Source organism: Pongo abelii, chromosome 5, assembly GCF_028885655.2.
Source record: "Pongo abelii isolate AG06213 chromosome 5, NHGRI_mPonAbe1-v2.0_pri, whole genome shotgun sequence".
Classification (NCBI taxonomy): domain Eukaryota; kingdom Metazoa; phylum Chordata; class Mammalia; order Primates; family Hominidae; genus Pongo; species Pongo abelii.
Genome location: NC_071990.2, coordinates 161,425,881 through 161,441,481, shown reverse-complemented (window position 1 = coordinate 161,441,481; position 15,601 = coordinate 161,425,881). Strand labels below are relative to the sequence as shown.

General features: G+C 43.0%; 1 protein-coding gene, 1 non-coding gene and 1 pseudogene across 2 annotated transcripts in view; all 3 read left to right on the top strand.

Moving 5' to 3' along the window:
• SOD2 (superoxide dismutase 2) overlaps window positions 1-15,601 on the top strand; it is a 47,627-nt gene that overhangs the window by 901 nt on the left and 31,125 nt on the right. The window lies entirely within an intron of this gene.
• On the top strand, window positions 2-14,528 carry LOC100434660 (heterogeneous nuclear ribonucleoprotein H2-like; annotated as a pseudogene).
• LOC112134067 (U4atac minor spliceosomal RNA) lies at window positions 5,979-6,101 on the top strand. Its single transcript, XR_002915650.1, has one exon. It is a non-coding gene; the product is annotated as a U4atac minor spliceosomal RNA (small nuclear RNA).

Here is a 15,601-nt window from a genome sequence, read left to right as displayed (position 1 = left end):
TTACTAGAAGAGCATGTAATTCTTTTGATTGGTCTGTCCTTAGCCGGCTTTATCAAACCTGTTCATCCCCAAAGGAGTGTCTTGTAGTTAAGGTGATTTATTAGGATAAGATTAAAGTACACTCCAGATGGTCGTAGTGTATTCCCAGTGAATCAGATCAGTCTGGAGAAAATCTTTGCAACTTGTATCACAAGAACTCTCAAAAATTGAAAACAAAAAGTCCAAAAAACCAAAGGAGAAAATGGGGAAGGACATGAACAGATGATTCTCAGAAAAAATACCGTAATGGTCCTTAAACATAGAAAGTCGCTCCACCTCACTTACAATGGAAATACACATTGAGATTACCTTTCCTGGTGGGAGTGGAAAAATGGTTCGAGTTCTGTGGAGTACAAAATTACTTGTGTTTATTCTTATACCTTGCAGTTATACTTCTAACTCTAACCTTATTCTGAAGGTGCAGCTCCACACATGGAAACAATAGGTATACAAGGTTATTGCAGTGCTATTTATCATAGCAAAAGTTAGGGATAACCCAAATATCCATTAATAGGGAACTGATGGGGAATGGTGCATCCATACAGTAGAACACAATGCAACCATTAAAAAGATTCAGAAAATAATCATGTGTTGCTTTGGAATGAGTCTCAGGTTATATTAAGTATTCACTTAAATACTTAAGTGTAGTAAATATTCACTGTATTCAAAAGCAAAAATAAGCATATATGCTTTTATGTATTTACTTAAATATATAAAAATATATTTATATTTAATATGAATATTTATATATATATGCTTATTTTCGGGGAAGAATTGGAAGGATATCCTGGAAACTTAAAATTTTTAGTTACCTATAAAGAGTGGGGGGGAGACAAGATTTCTCTGTCTTTGAACTTTTAGTTTTACATAGCCAAAAAAGTAAATAAAAAAGGAAACAAAGTAAATCCTAAGGTTGAAAGCAAATTGAAGCAAATGAACTTAACTAATATAACTAAGATACACAGAAAAAATAATTATTCTTTGGGTTTTTTTGAGACAGTCTTGCTTTGTTGCCCAGGCTGGAGTGCAGTGGTGCAATCTCAGCTCACTGCAACATCTGCTTCCTGGGTTCAAGCGATTCTCCCACCTCAGCCTCCTGAGTAGCTGGGATTACAGGGATGCGCCACCATCCCCTGCTGATTTTTGTATTTTTAGTAGAGATGGGGTTTCACCATGTTGGCCAGGCGGGTCTTGAACTCCTGACCTCAGGTGATCTGCCTGCAGGTTGGCCTCCCAAAGTGCTGCAGGCGGATCACCTGAGGTCAGGTGTGAGGTTGGTTACAGGAGTGAATCAACACCACTGGCCCCTCCAAGCTTTTGAACACAGTACTCTAGTAGTGAATCTGTGTTGAGATAGTGTAGTCTTTCCTTATATGCAGGAGATTAGATTTAGAACCTTCTGCGAGCATATACAGAAATCTGCATACTAAAGTCCCGGAGCTGAGCATAGGGAAAGTTGGTTCTTTGTATAGGCGTGTTTTGCATCCCACTGTACTTCTGTTTTGTTTTCTTCCTTCCTTCCCTTTCTTTTCTTTTTCGTTTCTTTTTTTCTCTCTTCCCCCTCTCCCTCCCTCCTTCCTTCCCTCCCTCTTTCTCTTCCCCCCTCCCTTCCTTCCTTCCCTTCCCTTGCTTTTCTTTTTTTTTTTTCTTTTTTGAGAACAGGGTCTGACTCTGTTGTCCAGTCTGGAGTGCAGTGGTACGATCACGGCTCACTACAGCCTTGAGTTCCTGGGCTCAAGCAATCCTCCCATCTCAGCCTCCCAAGTAGCTGGGACCACAGGCATGTGCCAGCACATCTAGCTAATTTTTTTCTGTTTTTTGTAGAGAGCTATGTTGCCTAGGCTGGTCTTGAACTCCTGGGCTCAAGTGATCCTCCCACCTAGTCTCCCAAAATGCTGGGATTATAGGTGTGAGCCACCGTCCCTCGCCCCACTGTATTTTTCATCTGTGTTGGGGTGAAAAAAATCCATATATAGGTGGACCCTGGCAGTCCTAACCAGTGTTGTTCAAGAGTCAACTGTGTATTCTAAGGATGAAAAAGTGCACAGGAGCTTTCAGCTTCACTGATTTGTGATTAATGGTAACACTGTTACTGTGGTTTTGAAACTATGTACTGTATATGGTAGGATAACATAAGTATTTTAATGTTACTATATACAAAGATTTGCAGTGTATGAGAGAATGAGATACAAATGCAAGATCAAAGAAGTTCAGAAAAGGGCCGGGTGGCTGATGCCTGTAATCCCAGCACTTTGGTAGGCCAAAGTGGGAGGATCACTAGAGTCCAGGAGTTTGAGATCAGCCTGGGCAACATAGCAGGACCCCCGTCTCCATTTTTTAAAAAACTTAAAACAATTTTTAAGAAGTTCATTCATCCAGGGGTGGGGGTGGAAACTAATATAAAGAATTTTAAGAAGTTCAGAAAAAAAAAGTCTGTAACATTGAGTTTAAACTGGAGGGCTGGGTGCAGTGGCACACACCTGTAATCCCAGTGCTTTGGGAAGCCAGAGTGGCTTAGGAGTTCAAGACCAGCCTGGGCAACACAGTGAGATCTTGTCTCTACAAAATACAAAATAATAAAATAGCCAGGGGTGGTGGCCTGTGCCTATAGTCCTAGCTGCTTGGGAGGCTGAGGCGAGAGGCCCAATTGAGCCCAGGAGTTTAAAGTTACAGTGAGCTGTGATCTCACCATTGCACTCCAGCTTGGGCAATAAGACCCTATCAAAAAGAAAAAAAAAACAGAAGAAAAAGTTTAAACTGCAAAAAAAAAGTCCTAGTTCTGTGGACTGAAAGGGCCTAGAAGTGCTAGGGTAACCAGTTGTTCTAGTTTGCCACAAAGAGGGGTTTTCTCTTGATGCTGGACTTTCAGATTAAAACTGGAACAGTCCTGGCTGAACCAGGATGTACAGGCATGGTCACCCTACAGTAACAGTGAGCACATCTAGCACTGAGATCTTGGTTTCTAAATTCCATTTCCCACTAAAAAGATCCAGAGCTCCTTTGGAGAACTGGCTGATTCCAGCTCTGTGACAGGAAAGGTACAAGTTGAGCCAGGTATTTCGTTGTGCCTGAATGCAAAGGAAGTGCTTAGACCAATGAGGCTATGCCAACTGTATTTAGGAGAACAAACAACACTAATCCGTAGTGATAGACAGCAGATCAGTGGTTGGCTAGGAAGGGAAGAGAGAAGGAATTGTCTGGAAAGGAAAATGGGAGAACTTTTTGGGGGTGATGGAAATGTTCTGTGTCATGGTTAATGGGGATGTATACATTTGTCAGAATTCATCAAATTGTGTCACTATAAAGGATGCATTTTATTGCAAACCAAATGAGAAAAGCGAAGTCGATTGAGAACTTGCTGTAGCAAGGGAGTCAGCCACCATCCCTTATGTTTTAGCAGAGGTTCAAAGGCATGCAGAGAAGTGGGAAAGCTTTAAGCTTTACAGTGGACAAAAGGAAAGGTTTCACAGGTATGCCTGATTGGAAGCTGTTGGCATGGGGAAGCTGGAAGCTAACTACAAGTTGGCATCTTATGGTCTTGGTTAAAGGAGCATATTTGGCTTTCTCTGGATGGTCATAAGCTAGAAGTGGGGACAAAAATTAGGGAAGCTGTCAATTTTTAATCAAGTCCTGGCCATTTTGAGCTGATTATCATAGAAGTTATTATTTAGCTTCCTGGATTGCTACCAGAAGTAACAGTCTGACTTCCTGTAAGTCTGGTTGATAGCAGGTTTGGCTTTCAGGCTGGGAGTACACTTATGGTAGATAAGTGGTTGGTTTACTGGGCTAGTTGTTGTAGGTAATGGGTCAGAATTCTGTTTTTATGTATATTCTGGCCATTTACCATTTGTATTTTCAGTCTCTTAAAAATAAATTTTAGAGACATGGGAGCCAGCTTGAAGGATCTCCCACGGGCCAAATTTAGGGCAGTTTTAGCATCAAAAAGAAAATGAATACAATTGATTGCAAATACTGAATAAATAAAAATCTACTCTCTAGTACAGAGAAGAGAGAATGAGAAGAGGGAAACTATTTTTGCATCATTGGTAGTGTCTATTACACCAATTTGATACTCTGAAAATTAGTTATTAAAGGGAGATAGCATTTACCCTGTTTGTTTTTTGTTTCATTTGTTTTTGTTTTTAAGACACAGTCTTGCTCTGTCATCCAGGCTGGAATGCAGTGGCACAAACATGGCTTACTGCAGTCTTGACCTCCTGGGCTCAAGTGATCCTCCTGTCTCCTCAGAAGCTGGGACTACGGGTGCTCGCCACCATACCTGGCTAAGTGTTTTTGCGTTTTTTTAGAGATGGGGTCTTGCTATGTTGCCCAGGCTGGTCTTGAACTCCTGGGCTCAAGTGATGCTCCCACCTCAACCTCCCAAAGTGCTGGGAGTACAGGCATTGGCCACTGCTCCCAAACTACCCTGTTTTTTTTTTTTAATAAAGAATGTGGTTTATACCCAGTTGATGAAGAAAAACTCTTCTTTACTATAGGATGCTAGCTAATAAGTATAGAATAAAATACAGAATTAGACAATAACCATGATGCAAACCTTAATGAAATAATTGACTCAGACAAGGACTATCAATGGACTTTAAAACCTTTAGATGAAAGATTGCTGGGAAATGCCATCAAAGTATCACTCTACAGGCTTCTTACCTAATTGTAAAAGAAATTACAGGCTGGGTGCGGTGGCTCACGCCTGTAATCCCAGCACTTTGGGAGGCCGAGGCAAGGGGATCATGAGGTCAGGAGTTCAACCTGGCCAACATAGTGAAACCCCATCTCTACTAAAAATACAAAAAAAAAACCACACACACACAAAAAAAGGTCGGCCGCAGTGGCTCACGCCTGTAATCCCAGCACTTTGGGAGGCCAAGGCAGGCAGATCACCTGAGGTTGGGAGTTCGAGACCAGCCTGACCAACGTGGAGAAACCCCATCTCTACTAAAAATACAAAATTAGCCAGGCATGGTGGCACATGCCTGTAATCCCAGCTACTCAGGAGGCTGAGGCAGGAGAATTGCTTGAAGCTAGAAGGTGGAGGTTGTGGTGAGCCAAGATCGCACCATTGCACTCCAGCCTGGGCAACGAGAGCAAAACTGCGTCTCAAAAATAAATAAATACATAAAACAGCTGGGCACGGTGGCTCACGCCTGTAATCCCAGCACTTTGGGAGGCCAAGGCGGGCAGATCACGAGGTCAGGAGATTGAGACCGTCCTGGCTAACATGGTGAAACCCCGTCTCTACTAAAAATACAAAAAATTAGCCAGGCGTGGTGGTGGGCACCAGTGGTCCCAGCTACTCGGGAGGCTGAGGCAGGAGAATGGCGTGAACCCCGGAGGCGAAGCTTGCAGCGAGCTGAGATTGTGCCACTGCACTCCAGCCTGGGCGACAGAGCGAGACTCTGTCTCAAAAAAGAAAAAATTAAAAAATAAAAATAAAATAAAAATACAAAAAAAAATTAGTCGGGTGCAGTGGCATGTGCCTGTAGTCCCAGCTCCTCGGGAGGTTGAGGCAGGAGAATCGCTTGAACCCAGGAGCAGAGGTTGCACTGAGCCGAGATCACGCCATTGCACTACAGCCTGGGCAATACAGCAAGACAGTGTCTCAAAAAAAAAAAAAAAAAGATAAAGAAAATATACCTGTATAGTGGAGCCATCTGGTGGTCACCATTTGAACCAAACCATCAAATTTAGCATCAGTAATAGTGGGACAACCTCCAGTTTACAGAGAATACAAGAGAAAGGGTTGTCATGCAAATCTGATAGTACTAGCAAAGATAATTATTCTAAAAAAAAGTCATAAGACTATAAGCAATAAATAGTTATTGAGCAGCTGAGTTAGGCATACTATAGTCTCAGTTTCAGTATCTAACCAGCTTCAAGTCACCATTTCGAATGAAATATCAACGCATGATGAAAGTTAACTTACAACCATCCTTTTGGGGTTGCGCTACTGTCCGATGGGTACCTAGTGAGGGCAGTACTGCTAACTCCTGCACAACACACCGAAATCAACTAGAGCTTTGCTTTGCCTTGGTGCAATTTTTGGAATAAGAAAAACAGCTTTCCCATACACACACAGTTATTTACATATTACTGTATTAAAAAGTACATACAGGCTGGGCACAGTGGCTTATACCTGTAATCCCAGCACTCTAGGAGGCCGAGGTGGGCGGATCATTTGAGGTCAAGAGTTCATGACCAGCCTGGCCAACATGGTGAAACTCTGTCTCTGCTAAAAAATATATATATATATACACACAAAACTTAGCCGGGCATGGTGGTGGGCGCCTGTAATCCCAGCTACTCTGGAGGATGAGACAGGAGATTCACTTGAACCCGGGAGGCAAAGGTTGCAATGAGCCAAGATCGTGCCACTGCACTCCAGCCTGGGAGACGGTGTGAGACTCTGTCCCCCCTTAAAAAAAAAAAAAAAAAAAGCAAGGCTGGGCATGGTGTCTCATGCCTGTAATCCCAGGACTTTTGGAGACTGAGGCGGGCAGATCACTTGAGGTCAGGAGTTCGAGACCAGCCTAGCCAACATGGTGAAACCCTGTCTCTGCTAAAAAATACAAAAATTAGCCGGGCATGGTGGCACACACCTGTAATCCCAACTACTCGGGAGGCTGAGGCAGGAGACTCTCTTGAACCCAGGAGGCGGAGGTTGCAGTGAGCCAAGGTCGCATGACTGCACTCCAACCTGGGAGACAGAGCAAGACTGTCTCAAAAAAAAAAAAGAAAAGAAAAGAAAAAACCATAATAGTGAGTTAGATTAAGTGAATTGGCCACTTCTTTGCCATCAGCCTAATACTTAGACTGTAACTTTTTTTTTTTGAGAAAGGGTGTTCCTCTGTTGCCCAGGCTAGAGTGAGGTAGCACGATCTTGGCTCACTGCAGACTCTGCCTCCTTTGCCCAGGTGATCCTCCTGTCTCAGCCTCTCCAGTAGCTGCGACCACAGGCACAAGCCACCTCTCCCGATCTCGGCTCACTGCAACCTCCGCCTCCTTGGTTCAAGCGATTTTCCCACCTCAGCATCCTGAGTAGCTGGGATTACAGGCACATGCCACCGTGCTCGGCTAGAGACATGAGTAGAGACATAGTAGAGACAGAGTTTCACCATGTTGGCCAGGCTGGTCTTGGACTCCTGACCTCATGATCCACCTGCCTCGGCCTCCCAAAGTGCTGGGATTACAGGCATGGGCTACCGTGCCAGCCGACTTCTCTTATCTCTTATGTGGTGAAAACAGGAAAAGAGAGCTCTATGGGATCCCTTTTATAAGGGCACTGATCTCATTCATGAAGGCCCTACCTTCGTGACCTAATCACCGTCCAAGAGCCTCACCACCTACCTCCACATTAGGGGTTAAGATTTCAACATGAATTTTGGGTGGATGCAAACATTCAATCTATTGCAGAAGTACAGAGGAAAAATAAAAAAACAGTAAGTCTAGCTTTTGTTATTGGCACCCAGAAATCCAGGGATCCTGGAGAGATTATCAGAGTTGTTGGTTAAAAATGTTAATGTTAATCTACGATGCTCTCAAGAGCTCACATCTGGTGTGACTATGACCATGTCATGCTGTTTCAGCAGTTAGTACCTCGGCTGAGTCCATTCTTTCTGTCTGGAATGCTCTTTCTACTCTTCTATGCCAGGTTATCTCCTATTCACCGTTAGCAGTTAGCCTAAGAAACATTATTTATTTACCTTAGTTTGTGTCAAGCATAGAGTTTTGTGGTTTTACAGATAGGGAAGCCAAACCAAACTTCCTAGCCTACTTTTCTTTTTCTAATCTAGTGGATTTTATACTGACTTACAAGATTTTACTGTGAGCAGCAATGCAACATATCAACCCAATGTATCTAATCCTTCAGATTTAGTGAACATTTAGATTTTTAAAATTATAATTAAAGCTAATAATGTTTAGTCTTCATTTTCTCTGCAGACCACAAAGACTTCTGACATTCTAAGTTTTTTAAAAAAATAATTAAGTAGATTGTTATCATAATTTTTACTAGACTATTATTAAAATATTATTTCAGAAATTCAAATGTTGAGATATCTGCGTTCCCGTGTATATTGCAGCACCATTCACAATAACCAAGATAAAGACTCAGCCTAAGTGTCCATCAACAGATGAATGGATAAGGAAAATGTGGTATATATGACGAGGCATGGTGGCTCATACCTGTAATCCCAGCACTTTAGGAGGCTGGGAATTTAGAAGTGGGAGAACTGCTCAAGGAGGGTTTGAGACCAGCCTGGGCAACAAAGTGAGACCCCGCCTCTACAGAAAAATAAAAATCAGCCAGGCATGGTGGTGTGTGCCTATAGTCCCAGCTATTTGGAAGGCTGAGGTGAGAAGATTTCATGAGCCCAGGAGTTCAAGGCTATCGTGAGCTATGAATGCACCTCTGCATTCCAGCCTGGGTGACAGAGGGGAGAGACCCTGTCCCAGAAAGAAAGAGAAAAGGAGAGAGAAAGAAAAGAAAATGTGGTGTGTGTATATATATATGTGTATATATATATATACACATACATACATATCTATACATATATATATGTATGAATACTGTTTAGCCACAGGAGGACATTATATTAAGTGAAATAAGCCAAGCACAGAAAGAGAAATACTGCATGTTCTCACTGATACGTGAAAGCTAAAAAAGTTGATCTCATAGAAGTAGAGAGTAGTATAGTGGTTACTAGAGGCTGGAAAGGGTAGGGGTAGGGAGGGGACAGCCAGAGGTTATTAACAGATACAAGAGTCCAGCTAGATGGGAGGAATAAGTGCTAGTGTTCTACAGCACCATTGGGTAACTATAATAACCAACAATTTATTGTATATTTTCAAATAGAAGAGCAGATTTTGAATATTTTCAACACAAAGAAATAATAGATATTTGAAGTGATAGATGTGCCAGTTACCCTGATTTGATCACTACACATTGTATATATGTATGGAAATATCACAGTGTACTCCAGAATATGTACAGTTATTATGTGTCAATTAAAAATAATAATTTTATGGTTAGGCACAGTGTCTCATGCCTATAAGCCTGGAACTTTGCGATACTGAGGTGGGAGAAGTCCTTGAACCCAGGAGTTCAAGACCCTCCTGGGCAACATAGCGAGACCCTGTCTCTAATTCTAAAATAATAATTGTAAAAAAAATAAAGATAGAGTTAGGTTTTAAACATTCTGAACTCCTTGGTGGGAGTGAGGAGCATCTGTTAGTCAACAGAGGTAACAGAGGTATGGGTAACTCAGAGTCAATTATTCTCGGAAACAGGCTTGTCCAGCTACTGGAAAAAAATCCCTTCATTAGGAAAAATAAAGGCACCTTTTGCATGTAATTTCCCTGTCCTGATCCCTGTAATTCTTTCCTAGTTGCCCATTTGGTACAAATAATAGCAGCTTTCTGAAAAGGATTTAGCATGCCAGAATGACTAGGCATTGCTGTACTCCTTCCAACATCTGCTGGGATATTGTGGCACACACTACTGGGAGCCATGTTCCTCCTCTTGCACAATCTAGGAACTTCTAAATTGTGTTTGAGTCATAGTATCTTCAGGCCAGGAGATGAATTATGGCTGGCGTAAGCCAGTGTTTCTCAACAGGTGTGCTACTGGAATTTTAGACAAGACAATTTGTGTGTGTGTCTGAAAAGTATTTTGTGCATTTTAGGACATTTAGCATCCCCAGACCAACCCACTAGATGCCAATAGCACCTCTCTGTTTATGTGACAACTGAAAGTGTCCCTTTCTATATTTTCAATACTGCCCCCTCCTGTCATGCCCTTGATGAGAACCCCTGGTCTAAGGCAAGCATGGCTATCATGGTCTTTACCACATAGTGATGGTGCTCAGTCTTCTTGCAGGCAGAGTTGGCCAGTTGAGCAGTTCTGGCTGGGATCAGAGGAAATCTCTCGGGGCTTCTGAGAAAAATTTTCCTTCCTGAGAGAGGCACACGAGGTGAAATGTTTTCCCGCTCCCTTCCTTCTTGTCTCTTACTAGGCTGTGAGAGGCTGTGATGCTTGCACCTATAGAAAACATCTTGTGACGATGAGGCAAGTTGGAAAATGAAAGCAGGCTGCTGGGAATTCAGAGTCAAGAATGGAAAGTCCCTGGGTCCGGGATGACCTTGTTAATCTTCCAGACTCACCAAGGGACTGCCAGTTCTTGTACTTTTTATTAGGTAAAACAGATATGTCCTTATATTTAAAACGACTGTTCATCAGGATTCCTGTTACCCATAGCCAAACACATTCTAACTTAGTTAGAGAGGAAGGGCATTTACATGATCAACAAGTGAAATAAAATGGAGAGGTGCCAGCAAAACTAGGTTTTTCTGTGACACTTTGCTTTATTGTTGTTGTTTTTACATTATGATGTACATAGCCCTTGTTTCACAATAAAGCAAAAATTTAAAAGTCATTATTCATTTCCAGAAAACCAAACTTTTATAAGACAAAAAGCTAACTGCAATAAAAATATAAGGGTCTTGAAGGATTTTATTTTCAGAACTTTTTTTTTTTTCCTTGAGACAGGGTCTAGCTCTGTTGCCCAGGCTGGAGACTGGTGGTGTGATCTCAGTTCACTGCAGCCTACACCTCCTGGGCTCAAGCGATACTCCCACCTCAGCCCCCCAAGTAGCTGGGACTACAGGTGTGAACTACCATACCCAGCTAATTTTTGTATTTTTTATGGAGATGGAGTCTCACCATGTTGCCCAGGCTGGTCTCAAACTCCTGGGCTCAAGTGACCCTCCCACCTTGGCCTCCCAAAGTGTTAGATTACAGGCGTGAGCCGCCATGCCTGGCCTATTTTCAGAACTTTTCAAAATACTATCCTGTTTGCCTCTGTTGCTTGCTAATTGTGTTTAACCTTATGGATGCAACAGTAAGATCCTGTTTGGTCGAACCTTCAGTCAAATCTCTTGAGTTTTTAAAAGGACAGTTTTTTGTTCCCCACAAATTGAAGACCCACTAGGACAGGAGAAAGTCCATTCAAAAACTACATGACTTGACAAACTGTAAATCCGTTCTTCTGCCAGAGGAGAGCACTGGGCCTTAAGCAATGGTTCTACTGTGGACTACACTGACTTCCTGTTAGACTTGTTTTTGTTGCTCTTCCCTGTTTTTCTAAACCTCTAAATAGTTTTCTCTATCCCACTCATTTGGGTCCCAGTACCACTGGCCAATCCAGGTCTTCAGCTTTTGTTGTCGACTAACAGTGGCCCCCCAATTGGTCCTCTGCCACTCATCTTTGCTTTCCATCAAAACTGTCTCCTACACAACAAGCCTTTTCTAAACATAATTCTGGGAAATTTCCACTCCTGGGAAAATGGACTAGACATACTTTTCCATGTTCCTCTCACCAAGTACGGCTAAAAATCCTGAATATTATATGTAAAACAAGCAGAAGAAGACTGAAAGGCAAACTGGCTATGGACTTCAGGACCCAAGGACTGACACAGGAGTGACTCCCTGTGTTTCATTTTTGCCTCATACATCCCAGAAGCCAGCAATCTGTAAACATCAACAAGCACAGACAAAAATAGCTGCCAGCAAAAGCCTCTTATGTATAACTAAAGGTCCAGGAAAGGAGGCAGTCTACCAAGACAGAAAACCTTCAGACAGTAACTGCTCTACTCCAGCCAGACAACAGAGAGGAATCTGCAGCCTGCCCCCATCCACTCAAGCAAAGGCTTCTGATGAAAATGCCAATGGGCTGTGATGTGATTAATTAGGCAGGACACCAGGGTAGGCTTATCATAATCTGGGCACACAGAATTGCAGTCATTTGGCACACATTTTCAGCAAAGTGAAAAACAGGAATTGCTTTATAGTACCCTGGGAAAGAGCACCGCCTGGCGATGAAACAAGAGCAAAACATCTAGAGGCTGTGCTGCTGAGCCTGCTGGTGGAAGTCAAATCAGTGTTGGTTCTTAAAAGTTCACTACCCAGGCCCTGCCTGGAGAGTGAAGTAGGGAATGTACAGTCAGGAGAAGGGACTGATGGAATGTGCTGGTCTGTTCCCGATGGAAACTAGGCTCATCTTCCCTTGGAGGGAAGAATCCATATGTAATATGTCAACCAGTGTGGGACTCAGGGAAGTCCAAGCTCATTGGGTTTCTGGAGGGGAAAAAAATAAGAGGAAAAGGTATAGGCAGAGAAAGAGATGGGGAATGATGTTTCTTTGGTCCTCACAACCCGACATCTAGGGAAGTGAGGGCCTGTATTAGTCTCGTGTGACAGGTGGGACAGCAGAGGCACAGAGAAGTTAGATGGCAGCAGAGATAAGAGGTAAAGCCGGTGTGCTCATGTGGTCACTTGCTTATGTGAGCACAAGTAGTTCTGGTTGTCATCTTGCTATAGCCCATTTGAAGGCAGAAGGAGGATAATTGCCCACTACACCAAAATTGCATTCCGCCAAACTTGCCACCAAGAGCTCAACAGTCGCCACGATGCTGAGCACGGAAGGCAGGGAGGGGTTCGTGATGAAGGTCCAGGGCCTACCCTGGTCCTGCTCAGCTGATGAAGTGATGCACTTCTCTGATTGCAAAATACAAAATGGCACATCAGGTATTTGTTTCATCTACACCAGAGAAGGCAGACCAAGTGGTGAAGCATTTGTTGAACTTGAATCTGCAGATGAAGCGAACTGGCTTTAAAGACAGAGAAACCATGGGACACAGACACGTTGAAGTATTCAAGTCTAATAGTGTTGAAATGGATTGGGTATCAAAGCACACAGGTCTGAATAGTCCTGATACTGCCAACGATGGCTTCGTCTGGCTTAGAGGACTTCCATTTGGCTGTCCAAGGAAGAGATTGTTCATTTCTTTTCAGGGTTGGAAATTGTGCCAAATGGGATAACACTGTGAGTGGACTTTCAGGGCAGAAGCACAGGGGAAGCCTTTGTGCCGTTGGCTTCGCAGGAGATAGCTGAGACGGCGTTGAAGAAACACAGGGAAAGAATAGGGCACAGGTACATTGAAATCTAGAACAGCCAAGCTGAAGTTCATACCTACTGTGATCCCTGTCAGAAGCTCATGGCTGTGCAGTGGCCAGGTCCCAGTGATAGGCCAGGGGCTGGCCGAGGGTATAATAGCATTGGCAGAGGAGCTGGGTTTGAAAGGATGAGGCAGGGTCCCTATGGTGGAGGGTATAGAGACTATGATGACTATTGTGGCTGTAATGATGGATATGGCTTTAGGTCTGATAGATTTGGAAAAGACTGCAATTACTGTTTTTCAGGAATGTCTGATCATAGATAGGGAGATAGTGGGTCCAGTTTCCAGAGCACCACAGGGCACTGTGTACACACGAGGGGTTTACCTTACAGAGCCACTAAGAATGTTATAATTTCTATTCACCTCTTAACCACGTGAGAGTACATATTGAAATTGGACCCGATGACAGAGTTTCCTGGTAGGGCAGATGTTGAGTTTGCTGCTCACAAAGATGGCAGTGGTAGCTATGGCAAAAGACAAAGCTAATATGCAGCACAGGTACATGGAGATCTTTTTAAATGCTGCAGGAACAAGTAGGGGGGTTTATGAACACAGCTATGTAGAACTTTTCTTGACTCTACAGCAGGGGCAAGTGGTGGTGCTTATGGTAGCCAAATGATGGGAGAGATGGGCTTATCCAACCAGTCTAGTTATGCAGCTGAGTGGTGGTTATGGAGGAGGTTATGGTGGTCCGAGCAGTGTGAGTGGTGGTTATGGAGGTCAGAGCAGCTGAGTGGTGGTTATGGTGATCAGAGCAGTATGAGTGGTGGTTTTGGTGGTCAGAGCAGTGTGACTGGTGGTTATGGAGGTGGTTATGGTGGTCAGAGCAGCTGAGTGGTGGTTACGGAGGTGGTTATGGAGGTCAGAGCAGTGTGAGTGGTGGTTGTGGTGGTCAGAGCAGTGCAAGTGGTGGTTATGGAGGTGGTTAGGGTGATCAGAGCAGTATGAGTGGATATGACCACGTTCTGGAGGAAAACTCCAGTGACTGTAAGTCAAACCTTGGTTAGGTAGAGAAGGAGCACTAAAGAGGCTACTCCAGATATAAAAGCAGTGCATTTATGGGAGTTGAATAGAATGGGAGGGATGTCTAGTACATCCAGTATGATGGGTAAATGGGAAATATAATTTATTCTGATCACCCTTGGTCAGCTTCTCTGTCTTCTTTCTTTCTCTTCTTTTTTTGAGACAGAGTCTCACTCTGTCGCCAGGTTGGAGTGCAGTGGCACGATCTTGGCTCACTGCAACTTCCGCCTCCCAGGTTCAAGTGATTTCTCCTGCCTCAGCCTCCCAGTAGCTGGGACTATAGGCACGTGCCACCATGCCCAGCTAACTTTTGTATTTATATATATATGTATATGCATTTATACTTTCAGTTCTAGGGTACATATGCACAACGTGCAGGTTCGTTACATATGTATACATGTGCCATGTTGGTGTACTACACCCATTAACTCGTCATTTACATTAGGTATATCTCCTAATGCTATCCCACCCCCCTCCCCCCCACCCCACAACAGGCCCCAGTGTGTGATGTTCCTCTTCATGTGTCCAAGTTCAGTTGTTCAATTCCCACCTATGAGTGAGAACATGTGGTGTTTGGTTTTTTGTCCTTGGGATAGTTTGCTGAGAATGATGGTTTCCAGCTTCATCCATGTCCCTACAAAGGACATTAACTCATCATTTTTTATGGCTGCATAGTATTCCATGGTGTATATGTGCCACATTTTCTTAATCCAGTCTATCATTGTTGGACATTTGGGTTGGTTCCAAGTCTTTGCTATTGTGAGTAGTGCCACAATAAACATACGTGTGCATGTGTCTTTATAGCGACATGATTTATATTCCTTTGGGTATATACCTAGTAATGGGATGGCTGGGTCAAATGTTATTTCTACTTCTAGATCCCTGAGGAATCGCCACACTGTCTTCCACAATGGTTGAACTAGTTTAGAGTCCCACCACCAGTGTAAAAGTGTTCCTATTTCTCCACATCCTCTCCAGCACCTGTTGTTTCCTGACTTTTTAATGATTGCCATTCTTACTGGTGTGAAATGATATCTCATTGTGGTTTTGATTTGCATTTCTCTGATGGCCAGTGATGATGAGCATTTTTTCATGTGTCTGTTGGCTGCATAAATGTCTTCTTTGGGGAAGTGTCTGTTCATATCCTTTGCCCACTTTTTGATGGGGTTGTTTGTTTTTTTCTTGTAAATTTGTTTGAGTTCATTGTAGATTCTGGATATTAGCCCTTTTTCAGATGAGTAGATTGCAAAAATTTTCTCCCATTCTGTAGGTTGCCTGTTCACTCTGATGGTAGTTTCTTTTGCTGTGCAGAAGCTCTTTAGTTTAATTAGATCCCATTTGTCAATTTTGGCTTTTATTGCCATTGCTTTTGGTGTTTTAGACATGAAGTCCTTGCCCATGCCTATGTCCTGAATGGTATTGCTTAGGTTTTCTTCTAGGGTTTTTATGGTTTTAGGTCTAACATTTAAGTCTTTAATCCATCTTCAATTAATTTTTATATAAGGTGTAAGGA